The sequence below is a fragment of the Cannabis sativa genome, chromosome 3 (assembly GCF_029168945.1).
Source record: "Cannabis sativa cultivar Pink pepper isolate KNU-18-1 chromosome 3, ASM2916894v1, whole genome shotgun sequence".
Lineage (NCBI taxonomy): Eukaryota > Viridiplantae > Streptophyta > Magnoliopsida > Rosales > Cannabaceae > Cannabis > Cannabis sativa.
In genome coordinates this window covers 35,556,686-35,571,344 of record NC_083603.1, presented here as the reverse complement: position 1 = coordinate 35,571,344, position 14,659 = coordinate 35,556,686, and the positions used below count along the sequence as shown (strand labels likewise).

At 29.6% G+C, this 14,659-nt stretch overlaps 1 pseudogene; it reads left to right on the top strand.

Annotated features, from left to right (window-relative positions):
- The first annotated feature begins 249 nt into the window (after positions 1–249).
- Positions 250–659, top strand: LOC115717924 (chlorophyll a-b binding protein CP24 10A, chloroplastic-like; annotated as a pseudogene).
- Positions 660–14,659: the final 14,000 nt, after the last annotated feature.

Below are 14,659 nucleotides of genomic sequence, written 5' to 3'. Positions count from 1 at the left end.
TTTTTTCTTTTTCCTTTTTCTTTTTTTTTCTTTTTCTTTCTTTTCTTCTTCATCTTCGTCGTCTTCTTCTCCTTCTTCTCACTGCCATCACCATCAACCTTCAACTTTAACCCCAAACCAGTAGCACCACCACCTTCAAATAATTTCCAATGCATTAATAAATTTCTAATGCACAAATAAAAAATCCCAAGACCCCAAAAAATAATTTAAATAAAAAAAACAAATCAAAACCCCAAATCAAAAAATCCCATGGCTGCCGTGCTTGGAATCTTCGTCGGCCAAGGATGGAGTGGCGTGCCATGGTTCGAGCCTGGAGCTGACCCATCAGCCATAGCTCCATTCTCGTTCGGCTCCCTTTTGGGACCCCAGCTAATTTTAATGGGTTGGGTAGAGAGCAAGAGATGGGTGGTGACTTCTTCAACCCTGAATCACAATCGGTGGAGTGGGCGACGCCATGGTCGAGGACTGCCGAGAACTTCGCCAATGCCACCGGACACCAAGGATATCCTGGTGGAAAATTCTTCGACCCATTGGGACTGGCTGGAACACTACAGAACAGTGAGTACATTCCCGATGTGGAGAAACTGGAGAGACTGAAGCTTGCTGAGATTAAGCACGCGAGAATAGCGATGTTGGCTATGCTTATTTTTTATTTGTAGTGAAGATCCAGTTACATCCAATACTTCCATGGATGGTCACTGCCGATGCATCAGATCAGATTTCCGTTTGGAATTGGAACATCGACAGGTACCTTTTCATCTCCTTCTTCCTATTCAAGTCGTTCGTAAACTGGGGAATCGATCTCTGGTCTATCTTACTTTTGATCTATGGATTATTCGGTAATCTACGAGCTCAAAGCTGGTGGTGTTGATGATAGGCGTTTGGTTGGAGCGAAGTTGGAGAAGCTTGCCGAGGGTGAATCAGGTACAAATGTACTTCTTTATCGCTTTGTTATTTTTTATTTGTGCATTAGAAATTTATTAATGCATTAGAAATTATTTGAAGGTGGTGGTGCTGCTGGTTTGGGATTAAGGTTGGGGGTTGATGATGATGGCAGTGAGAAGAAGAAGAAGAAGACGAAGAAGATGAAGAAGAAAAGAAAGAAAAAGGAAAAAAAAAGAAATTAATTTTAAATAAGAAAATAAAAAATAATTTTTTAATTATTTTTTTTTTATTTTTAATTATTTTTCATTAAAATTAAAATTTGGACCAATAATACTTCAACCCGTGGCACTCTTACCAATACTTAATGGGGCTGTCGAACTGGGTATCGACGGACAAATAAAAAGTGTGACCTTGAGGACTATTGCCGCTATTTTTGGAGGTTGGGGACTAATCTGCATGAACGTTAACTTTTTGGGGACTTTTGTCGCAAATTTTCCTTTTAAATTTGATTATATCTTATCTTATTTTTAAATTTATGGTCAGATATTAAATTTTTTTTAATTAAATATTTTTTTAAAAAAAAATTGACCTTATTTAAATTTAAGATAAGATAACTATAATCATAATATTTTGAATAGAAATAAGATATTTTGCTAACTTTTAAATTTTGTTATTTTATTTATTTAAATTAAATCAAAAAATATGAAAAAGATATTTATTTCTCTTTTTTAATTTTTATTGAATATTTAATTTATAAAATAACATTTATTTTTAAAAGTAGTTAGCAAATTTTGAAATGATATTTAGGTTAGTTGAAACCTAATTTTTCAAAATTGTAGGTTTAATTTTAAATATTATTTTATTTTTTAAAAAAAATTCGAAAATTAATATTCTTTTATTTTATTTTTTTTATTTATTATTTATTTAATTTTTCGAAATTTAATTATTTAAAATTAAATAAATCCTACATCCAACTATCTAGTTAACCTTGTTGCAGGAGTATGTGTTTTAGCTTGTTTGAAAGTTTTATAAAACCTATTATTGCTTGATTGCAAATAGATATGGTTAACTTGTTGACAGATCCAATGATCTGATTTTAACTCATGGTTCCATTGGTCAAGTAAATAATTTGTAACAGGTAAATTTTACAATCTTGTTGCATCTGTGTATGACCTAGCAATATGATAGGATCCATCCAAATGTGTGCCTGTGTGAGCTTATATGTTTATTTTATTATATAGATGCATATAGGTTGTTGCTAAATAAAATGTCACACCATGATAGATTTTATTTAGGTCCATTTAGTTATTGGACCTATTCAATTAATAACAGTTATTTATTTTAAAGTTAAATTCCTCTCTTTTGGGCCTTGGGTGAGAGTTGGGGTCCATTAGAAGTGGGTACGACATACCGAACCCAGCTCTCCCTCACATGAACTACCCCAATTGTGAAGGCACATTTGCCTGATTTGAATAACTGCGCTAGGTTAATTATATTAGTTTAACCTAATAAAATTGATTAGCAACATAATTAACTTTTAAAATATATGAAATTTATTTTTATTTTAATATTTTCAAGTTAATTTTAAGAAAAACACTCTTAGTTTTAGATATTATTTCTAGACAAACTATTTGTATTTTTCTTGTATTTAATTAAATAAAGAATTTTAACTAACTAGATTCTTTCTGAAGCTTATTTAATTAAATATTCCTATTTAAGTTATAAATTAGTTATTTTAACTGATTTTTCTTATCTAACTTAAATTTGAATATTTTATTTAAATTTAAAATTAAGTTGAGGAATTCTAGGCATTAGTTATTAAAAATTCTTAAGATATTTTTTAAGTTAGTTTTAAACTTAAAATGTAATATTTTTCAAATTAAGTGGTTATAACTTAATTTTTGATATTTAATTAAATTTAAATTTAAAAATATTTAAGTTTTAGATTTTTTCTATAACAACTTAAATTTGATACTTTTTCAAATTTTTGTTGAAAAAATACTTAAAGAAATAAGATATTTTCTAGATAGTTATTTCTAGACTACTTATTATTTCTAATATTAAATAGGAAAATATTATACATTGTGAAATTATTTATTTAAATAATTAATTTTGGTTCAATTTATTTAAGTATATTTTTTCCTAGTATTAAAGTAGAGATTAATAATTAAGCATTCTCTACACTTAATTATTTATTTCTTGAATTTAATACATTTATTTAAATTGAAAAATTAAATATCTAAGTTGATTTTCATCATGATACTTAAATATTTCTTTTTCATGACGCTTAATTAAATAGAAAATTATTTTTTAGTTGAAATTTAATTTTTCAACTTAAATTTAAATAATTTTCAATATATATATATATAGATATATTTTCTTTATTTTATTAATCAATTTCGAATTGCATTTAATTATGCTAGATGATTTTGAATTTATCTTGAAAAATTGATTAAGTTGTAAATTAATTATTTATTTTAATTAATTCTTGGACCAACTTAAATCAATAATTTTTTCATTTATTGATTAATTTAAAATAGATGAATTAAGGTATATTATTAGAAATTGAATTAATTAGTCAAAGGAAAATCTAGATAGGTGATATTTTTGCTTGAAGTATTTTTTTCTAAGTAATTATTATTTAGTATTTCGAAATGGTAAAGTTTTATACTTTCTTTTTCAAAATACAATAAATATATTCTCGTGAAAATTTAATTTGAGTTGCAAATTAATTTAAATTAATATAACTTAAATAATTTTCTTAATATTTATATATCAAAATTACTACTAAGATGGAAATAATTCAATTGACTTCAATCACCATCTAAGTATAATTTTATAAATATTAAATTAAATTCTAATTTAGAATTTTAATTCTAAATTCGATATTTAATGAATATATTTTATTATAAATAATAAAGAAAATACATTTTAAAGAATGAGCTTTATTATTATTAAGATATTCGATCTCCATTGTTGGTTTTACATAGCGTTTGTTTTAGTGAGTAATCCTCCCTAATGCAGGAACGTTCATTAGCAAGTTCGCACCGTTTAATCTCAAAAGATAAGTAGCTTTGTAAGTGTTTTATATGGTATGGATCACCCTGATGGTGGCGACTGTATTTGACTTGCAAAATATGAAATAATGGTAGAAGCTCATATAGAATAGCCTTGACTCTCGCCTAAATGGGACAACGCTGGATTCCAATCTTGATCGAATAAAAGGTTGCTAGAATGCTTAACATGTTAGATGAGCTGACAACTCTATTCAATAGATGGTAGCTTTGACTCTCGCCTAAACAGGACACTGATATCAGTTTGTTGAAAACCTTGGAAATTATTTAGGATTGAATTTTTTTTTTTTGTATTTTCTCTTATCATTCCTACATGCTATGTGCTTATAATTTCTGAATTGGATCTTGTCTTAAACCATTATTGATTTCTATTTATTATTTTGTAGTATCCTGTATAACCATGATGAATTCCATGTTATCACTCTTGAGCGAAAATAAGCTAAATGGATCTAACTTTCCAAAATAGAATGAGAACATTAATATTGCTCTCATAGGAGAAAGTGTCTTTTTTGTGTTAACTCAGCCGTCTCCAGAAGTTCCGGAGGACAATGCAACCAAAGATGTGAAAGAAAAGTATGAGCGTTGGCAGAAAGCTAACGACAAAGCTCTATACTTCATGCTTTCCAGCATGGTTGACACCCTTAAAACTCGGTTTTCTAAAATCGAAAAGGCTGCTGAAGTTATGACGAAGTTAACTGAGCTATTCGGTAGGGCATCTCTTCAGTCTCGCTTTGACTCGACTAAGAAATATATCAATGCACAGATGGAACCCATCAAAACATGCGTGATCATGTTCTCCTCATGGCAAGTTATTTCCAAGAAGCCCAGGATCATGGTGCTGAAATGGATCACACTACTCAAGTAAGCCTTATCTTGAATAGTTTGACTCGATCATTTCTGCCCTACATATCAATTATGTCATGAATAAAAAGGACATAGACTTTCATGTGTTAGTCAATGACCTTCAGACATATGAAAATTTGATTGGAGGCCCCAAAAAGAAAGGGAGTAAGCCTCAAAATTCGGGCAATGGTAATGGGACGGTCAAACCTGAGGCAAATGTCGCCTCTGCTTCTTAACCCAAATCTAAGAAGAAGTGGAGAAACAACAAGAAGCGTGCCAAAGCCATGAAAATAAAAAGGCTGCTCCTTCTGGTGATGCACTCAAAGGAAAGTATTTCTACTGCAATCAGAAAGGTCATTGGAAACCCCAATGTCCTAAACTTCTTGCAAAGAAACAAGGTATTTCTTTCTATAAACTTTAATGGACATAAAAGGGGTTTTTTGTAGTAGTGGGCCCATTAACACCTATGGTCGGCCACTTGGATAGCTTTTCCCAATTAATTTTTTCATTATTTTAATGCCAAATAATTACTAACCTAAACCTAGTGGTTGCCTATAAATAGAAAGTGATGGCTCAGTCAAATAACAAGTTTTCATAACCTTCCCTCTCTCTCTATAGCCGAACCAACCCTCTCTCTTTTCCTCTTCATAATTTCAAAACCCTCAGTGATAGAGTAGTGCCCAAACATAGCAAGTGGTACCTCAATCATAGATTGGAAGACTGTGAAGGATCACACACAAAGAGAAGGACATTCGGGCTCAGATATTGATAATACTCTGCGACAGAAAGGATACAAGGGTTAGAGATCTGAGTGGAAGGAGACATTATTCCGCTGCAACCAATGTAAGGTTTTCTTAACTTTATATGTGTTTATTTATCGTTTTAGAAAGTTCATATTTAGGGTGTTAAACAACATACTTGTGAGTAGATCTAAGATCCTGGTAAAATAAATTCCAGCACGTAATTCCTCTTGATCATGATCCAGGGTATTGTTGTGACCCTGCATGAGTCCAACCGTAGCACGGAGGTTTTGAATTTCGGTTGCATCTCCGATAGTCGTCTGGGCGTTGATGCCTAGTGGAACAATCATATTATGAACGTCCTGGCTGTGTGCGGAATCGTTGTTTCTGGTCTCTTGCACACCAGGCGCAGTTATAGTAGAAGGAGTTGTTCCATCATTCACCACGCTCCCCGTCTGTCCAAGATTGACAGCGGGTTGAACCGTCGAACTCCCTGGGTCCTACAACATCGGATCCAGCGTCTGTGAGTTCGCTGAGTCGGACAAGCCTCTGCGAGTTTGCACCTGTTGGGTTTTATGCCCTAAATAAAACTCTTTACAATCTGATTAGTTATCAATATAAGAAATTTGAAGTGATTTAGGTTTGAATGAATTTTTTCATGCTAATGGTTTCATATGTTTATTACATTTACACACAAAATAAGTTAAATCCAGATCATATGTTTATTCACAATTACAGTATAATCAACACAGTGGAATGTGATTGTGCTCATATGAATCAAAAGACTAAGTCCCTATTTCATCAGTGTTTTGGATTTAAACTAATGTGATAATCAGCGATGATGTGTACTTACACTTGGAGTAAGTGTTATGTTCTTTCCAGGACGTTGGTAAAGTATACTAGTTTCGAATGTATGGAGTATACATTGGACTGGACCGATATTGCAACTTAGTTAAGATTTTACAAACTTACCGTTATATCTTTCCAAGTTAATATCAATAGTTGATCTTAAGATTAAAAGAATCTAAATCCTGGTATGCTTAGGCTCAACTAAGGAGTACTATTCATATTCTTTGATGTATTAGTTAAGCCTACTTTTGGGTCAGGGTGATACGTATATTGTGGGAACATGATAGTATGATTGAGTGGAAGTGCTGAACATAAATATGAAATCTATAGCTTCTACTTGTGTATAGAAGTCAAGTGATGATTCCCTTCAAGCTTAGCAAATAGAAGTAAATGGATGAGCTCTTGTTTAACTGACTAATTCTTAGATCACTAAACACCATTTATAGGTAGCTAAGTGTTTTAAGGGGCAAAATACATTGAGGGGTGAGAACGGTAAAATTATGCCATCTCGGTGTAAATCATCTATATAGAGGATCTTTGAACACAATAAGGTTATAACAATGGTTAAATGAGATCGCATATCTATATCGTGGAACATATAATATGCTCTATATAAGTCTGAGAGTGCAATTCTAAGTTCTAAGAGTGGATTCAACAAAGAATTAATAAGTAGGAATTTACTTAGTAAATTTGGTTCACTTATTAGAAGCTCAGCATATAGATCCATGGTCCCCATTCTAGTTGAGAAAATATTGCTTGTAAGACTCAATAATTGATTTGTGATTAGTCAATTATAATTCTAAAGTTAGACTATGTCTAATTTGTGAATTTTCACTAAGCAGGGGCGAAATTGTAAAGAAAAGAGTGTTGGAAATTATTTTACCAGGATCTAGATTTACTAACAAGTATGTTGGATTAACAACCTAATATGAATTCTAAAACAATGAAAATAAACACATATAAAGTTAGAAAACCTTACAGTGGGTGCAGCGGAATAATATGACTCCTTCCGTTCAGATCTCTAGCCCTTGATTCCTTTCTGTAGCAGAGCATCACCAAGATCTGAACCTGGATCTTCTTTTCTCCTTCTTTGATGCAGAAATTCCATAGTCTTCCATACTATGATTGAGATACCACTTATTGTGTGTGGGCACTACTCATCTCACAAGGATTTCGAAAACTCTCTCTCTTTTCTCTCTTAATTTCGTGGCTGATAGCATCCAAGAGAAGAGACACAAAGGTTGCTTTATATAGGGAGAAGGGAGAGCACAACTTTCCAAATAAAACAGTTTCCTCTTTTACTGTGTAATTGATTAACTGCCTTATTTAGTGTGATTCACCACTTTCCTATTATAGCTAGGCTTTGATTAGCAATTACATAACAATTAAAAAATAAAAATAATAATTGGGAAACACAAAGGGAGTGCTCGGCCATAGAAGGAATATGGGCCTCACTTGGATTTTGCAGTTTCCTCAATTTTATTTCAATTTCTCCAAAAATGCCATTTTTCCAATTCTAATCATTTAAATGCCAAAACTAAATATTTAATAACTAAAATAGATTATTAAATAATATTTTCATTTAAAATAATTATTAATTAGACGTACAAAGTCTCTTAATTAATAATTAAACCTAGAAACCCTTTTCTTTACGATTTCATCCTTAAACTGTGAGAATTCATAAAGTAGACATAGTCTAACTTTTAGAATTATAATTGATTAATTAAAATCAATTAACTGAGTCTCACAAGCAGTATGGCCTCAATTAGTATGGGGACCATGGGTCTATATAACCGAGCTTCCAATAAGTCGAACCGAATTTACCAAGTAAATTCCCTAACTTATTAATTCCTCATTGAATCCACACTTAGAACTTGGAATTGCACTCTCAGTCATATAGAAACGCTCTATATGTTCCACGATATAGACACGTCATTAGTTATCCATTGTCATAACCCTAATGTGATCAATGATCCTCTATATAGATGATTTGCACTGTACAGGGATTAAATTACCGTAACACCCTACAATGTATTTTATCCTTAAAACACTTAACCCTGTATAAATGATATTTCACCTAAGTGAAATGAGATCTCCACCATTTATCTTCGTTTGGTTAAGCTCGAAGGAAATCATCCTTTACTTCTATTTGCCAAATAGAAGCTATAGATTCCATATTTATGTTAGCGCTCCCCCACTCAATTGTATTACCGTGTTCCCAAAATGTACGTATTACCCTGATACAAAACTAGGCTTAACTAACAAATCAAAGAACACGAATAACACTCTTGAAATTGAGCCTAACCATATCAGGATTTCGATCATGTGATCTAGGATCAACTTATGATATTGAATTGAATAGATGTTTACGGTAAGTTTCAAAATCTAATTCAAAGTTCAATATCGGTCCATTCCAATGCATACTCCATGCATCCGATACTGGTAAACTTTGCCAATGTCCTGGAAAGGACATAACACTTTTCCAAGGTGTAAGAATACCTATCGCTGATTATACCATGTCAGTCTAAATCCAGTGTTCTAACAAATCAGGGAATCTACTTTTGAACATATATTAAAGATTATATTCCACTGTGCTGACAACACTATAATCTTTAACCAACTCATATGTTCTGGACTTAAAAAGAATTCATACATTATATACACATATAATAATGAAATAAATCATGTGAACCATGCAACATAAAATGTTATTTCTAATCTTTATTAATAAGTAAATCTGATTATATGAAATGAGTTTTATTTAGGGAAAGAAAATGCATCAGCATCTCATGCTTGCATTAGAGTAAGTAATTTCCAGGTATACCACAAGCCATAGATTTAGATAAACTCAAACCTATAATACTAGGAACAGGAATTTTTGTTAAGTCCATTGAATAGACTTATGAATGAAAATTTCCTTTCATATCCTTGTAATAGAAAACTTTAGGTTACTCCATGTGAATGGATCAAACCATAGTTCTCTTGGCTTTCTTCTTAGTTTCTTATCTTGACAATCCATTACTTGTTTAAACTCACAATGGATTTTAATCACTAGTGTCTTCCAAGTCATAAGAAGAGTGAGTTCCTAGAAACTCTCCCACTACGACAAGGTACTGTGAACTATGTCAAAGAAAACTAAATGGTATAGACCTCTTCAGTTGTGTTAAGACAACAGAGGCAGTGGGATCATCTTGTAAAATAAGATGATAGAACACTTTTGGAATTAAGAAAAAAAGATCTCCTTTATTTGCTACTTTACTTTCAGACTTAGTCATTTTCTTAGAAAAGTAGTATTTGTTTAAATAAACACTTTCTTATCTAATGACTATGGGATGCTCCACCCCTAATCACTTAGAATAGCTAACAAACATGCAAACCAAGGTTAGCAGTTCTAGCTTTTCTTAAGATTTTGATTAGGTCATCCATGAATCTAGTAATGATTTACATTAAGTATACAACCATTACATCATTCTGAAATTTTATTACCATAGAAGGATTTAGGCAACGACTAGTAACTAATCATCAATATGCAACTCGAATTTCTGGGGAGGTTAGTTTGGATATAATTAAAAAATCAAATTAATGATCTTTGAACTGCATATCTACTAACTTTTTCTCCACCCCTATCAGTTCGCAAGATCTTTAACCACTTACCATTGCTAGAAATTCATGAAATTTTTTAAATATTTCAAATTTCTTTTGCATAGGTAAAATCTAGAATGATCGTTTTAAGAATACAACGAAATCTCATATCCACCCCTGAATGTACATCCATCTGCGAATGAGATGAAATTACTTTCAGTGGATATAGGCATATTAACTCTTTGCAGAGAATGATCTTGTTAAAACCACTATGAACAAGATACAAATGCCTTAGATTTATAAAATATGTGGTTGTATCTTTTGATGACTTAAGTTACATCAACATCAAAGAGTTCTTAGAATAGTGCAAGTGGATTCAGGTCACAGAATACTAAACTCATACAGTTTGAATCCATTGAAAGAAAATGGTTATTAAACACTTGTGAAAGTGTAACTGTATAATTAGTAACTCTTTCTTGGACCACCACTACTAATCTAACTCTATGATTTGCCTATACAAGTAGGAGATATCTAAGATTGAGGATTTATATCATTTTGGGATAGAATTCCGGGAATATAATCATATATGTCATCTAATCTCTTAAGAGAAAATAAGACTTTATATGATTTATAGACCATTCATCCAATGATATGTCATTAAGCTAATTCGAAATGAATAAGCTAAGAGGAATTAGGATAATTTCGTTTTAAATAAGAATCCAACGATGCTCCGATTAGCGAGAGTCAAAGTAATCTTATTTATACAATCTTCTTGTTTCATATTGTAAAACACTAGTCTAAGGTGTCATCAATTGATGAACAGCTAGATGTTGCATATACAATATTTATCTTTCGAGATCTAACACTACTATGTTAGTCTAATGGTGAAAATCCATTAAGGATTTATCTCATTAGAAAAACAAACCAAGTTAGACCAACAATGAAGATTCGAAATTAAACTACGATTTAATAACAGAAAATAACATGGTTCAATACAAATTCATACACAATTCAGATATTATGAAGCACATAGCAAATAGGAATGACAAGTGAAAATACTAAAACATACAATCCTAAATAATTTCTAAGGTTTTCAACAAACTGATATCAGTGTCCCGTTTAGTCGAGAGTCAAAGCTATCATCCATTGAATAGAGTTGTCAGCTCATCTAAAACGTCAAACATTCTAGCAACCTTTTATTCGATCAAGATTTGAATCCGCGTTGTCCCGTTTAGGCGAGAGTCAAGGCTATTCTATCTTATGAGCTTCCACCATTGTTTCATATTCTTGCAAGTCTTATACAGTCGCCACCATTAGGGTGATCATAAACTATATAAAAAAAACTTACAAGATTACTTATCTTTCAAGATTAAACGGTGCTAACTTGCTAATGAACGTTCCTCCATTAGGAAGGATTACTCACTAAAACAATAGCTATGTAAAACCAACAATGGAGATCGAATATCCTTATAACAAAAAGCTCATTATTTAATGAAGGGTTGTATTTTCTTCTAATATTTATTTTAATCCATTTATTTTAAATATATATTTATTTAATTAAAATTTCCAATTTAGAATGAAAAATTCCAAATATAAATTTTAATTTAATATTTATAAATTATACTTAGATAGATAAATAACGTGAATTATTTCCATCTTAGTAATAATTTCCATAAATATTTAGAAAATCATTCAATTTAAGTTGTTTCAAAATTAATTTGAATTAATTTACAACTCAAATTTAATTTTCTATAAATATATATTGCATTTCGAAAATGCTTTAAAATAAAATAAAATAAATCCTGGAAAATTACTCTAATTTTATGTTGGCCCAAAATTAATAAAAATTAATTTTCAACAAAAAATATAATTTTCCTATTTAATTAAATATCTAAGAAAAATTTCAAATATTTAAGTATCATGATTAAATTATCAACTTAAATATTAATTTTCTATTTAATTAAATACACTAGAAAAATACTTTAAAACAGATAATATCTATCTAGACTTTCATGGACTAATTAATTCAATTTCTAATTATTGTATATTTTAGTTCATTTATTTTAATTAACCATTAAATGAAAAAGTCATTGATTTAAGTTGGTCCAAAATTAAATAAATAATTTTCAACTTTAATCTATTTTTCAAATAAAATTCGAAATTTCTGTATCAAGGTGATGCAATTTCGAAATTTTGGGAAATGATTAATAAAATAAAATAAAATATATTTTGAAAATTATTCAAACTTAAGTTATTCTGAAATAAAATTCTAAACTTAAAATAATTTTCAACTTTAATTAAATAACATGAAAATAACAATATTAAAGTATCATGATGAAAATCAACTTAGATATTGAAATTTTCAATTTAATTAAATGTATTAAATTCAAGAAACAAATAATTAAGTAAAGAGGAAACTTAATTATTAATTATAGTTTAATACTAGGAAAATATACTAAACTTAGATTGTACCAAAATTAATTTAGGAAACAATTAATTTCACAATCTATGATATTTTCCTATTTAATTTTAGAAATAATAACTAGTACTAGAAATAACTATCTAGAATATATCATTGACTAAGTGTTTTTCTAAAATTAACTTTAAAATATTACATGAAAAATAAATTTCATATATTTTAAAAGTTAATTATGTTGCTAATTCAATTTTAATTAGGTTAGACTAATATAATTAACCTAATACAATTATTCAAATAAGGCAAATGGGCCTTCACAATTGGGGTAGTTCATGTGAGGGGGAGCTGGGTTCAGTATGTCGTACCCACTTCTATGGCCCCCAACTCTCACACAAGGCCCAAAAGAGAGGAATTTAACCTTAAAATAAACAATTGTTATTCATTGAATAAGCCCAAATCTAATTGGGCCTAAATAAATTTCCTTATGTCAAAATTTATTTTAGCAACCTAGTCCATTTACTTAGTAAAAACTTAAATGGGCTCCCTATATGTATCTAAGCCCAAAAGCAAACATATAGGCTCACACAGGTCAAATGATTTGGATGGACCCTATCATGTTACTAGGTTTACACAGATGAAAGAAGTACAAAATTTACCTGTTACAAATTATTTATAAGATCTATCGTCAATTGGACTATGATTAAAATCAGATCATTGGACCATGATCTGTCACCAAGTTAATCATAGCAATTTAGATCAGATAAATAATAGGTTTGTTAAAATTTTTTGAATAAAACAATATAAATTAACAAACATTGTCCATGTAACAGATGTGAATCAAGATATTAATATAATTACATTATTATTATTAAACTAACCAAATAAAGGAAACTAATTTTAAAATATCTAGGTTTATTTGAATCAAATTAAATTAAATATCTAATAAGATCAATGATTTGAAAGGAAAGAATCTTCAATATCACTTTCAGATCTTATAATTTAATAAAATAAACCAATTTTAAAATAGATTTGGTTAGATAATTATTATTTTAGGAATAAAATAATAAAAGAATAATAATTACCATAATTATATGTCAAAATATCTCAAATTAAGCAATATTCAAATCTCTACAAAAATATCTATGTTATTTAAATATTTAAGATATGATTTATAAATTTCTAATAAGGAAAAAATGATATATATAGAAAAAATATCATTTTTATACTTATAATTTATAAATAATTAAATATTTAACAAAATAACAAATTTTTGAATTTGAAAAACATTATGGTAAGTATACCTATAAAAATATCTATGTTAATTTCAAATTTATTAATTATTTAATTTGCCATATAAGATAATTTTAATATAATATTTCAAATAAAAAGACAAAGTTATCTTTTAATTTGAAATATCTTAAATATCAAAATATCTAATCTTGTAATTAAATAATAAATAAATATTAAAGAACTTAACAAATTTTTAAATCTGACCATAATAGGAAATATTTAAAAATTGGAAACAATCCAAAATAGAAATATTTAAAATTGGAAAAAAATTCAAAATTAAAAATATTTAAAATTGGAAACATTTCAATTTAGAAATATTTAAAATTGGAAAAATAAATTTTGGGAAACAATCCCATGAAAAAATTGGATTTTTGGGGAAAAAACCTCAAAAATTCGCAATTTGTGGGAACTGCGAGGAAAGGCTGCATGCAGCAACCATGATTTCCAATCTTCCAAAATTCATATCTTTCTCAATTTTTATCGGAATCGAGTTCCGTAAAAACAAAAATTGCTCAATTTTTCACAAGGAATCCAAATAAAATATTTCCAAAAATTGAAAAAATATACTTCATGGAAAAATTTCGTACAACATTAACATTCATCACATAAGCACATAAACCAACATGAAACCATCCAAATCAACACATAAACATGCAATCATCGTTTTAATTCATATTACATGAAAGTAAATCATTACCATGGCTCTGGTGCCAGTTGTTGGAAATTATTTTACCAGGATCTAGATTTACTAACAAGTATGTTGGATTAACAACCTAATATGAATTCTAAAACAATGAAAATAAACACATATAAAGTTAGAAAACCTTACAGTGGGTGCAGCGGAATAATATGACTCCTTCCGTTCAGATCTCTAGCCCTTGTTCCTTTCTGTAGCAGAGCATCACCAAGATCTGAACCTGGATCTTCTTTTCTCCTTCTTTGATGCAGAAATTCCATAGTCTTCCATACTATGATTGAGA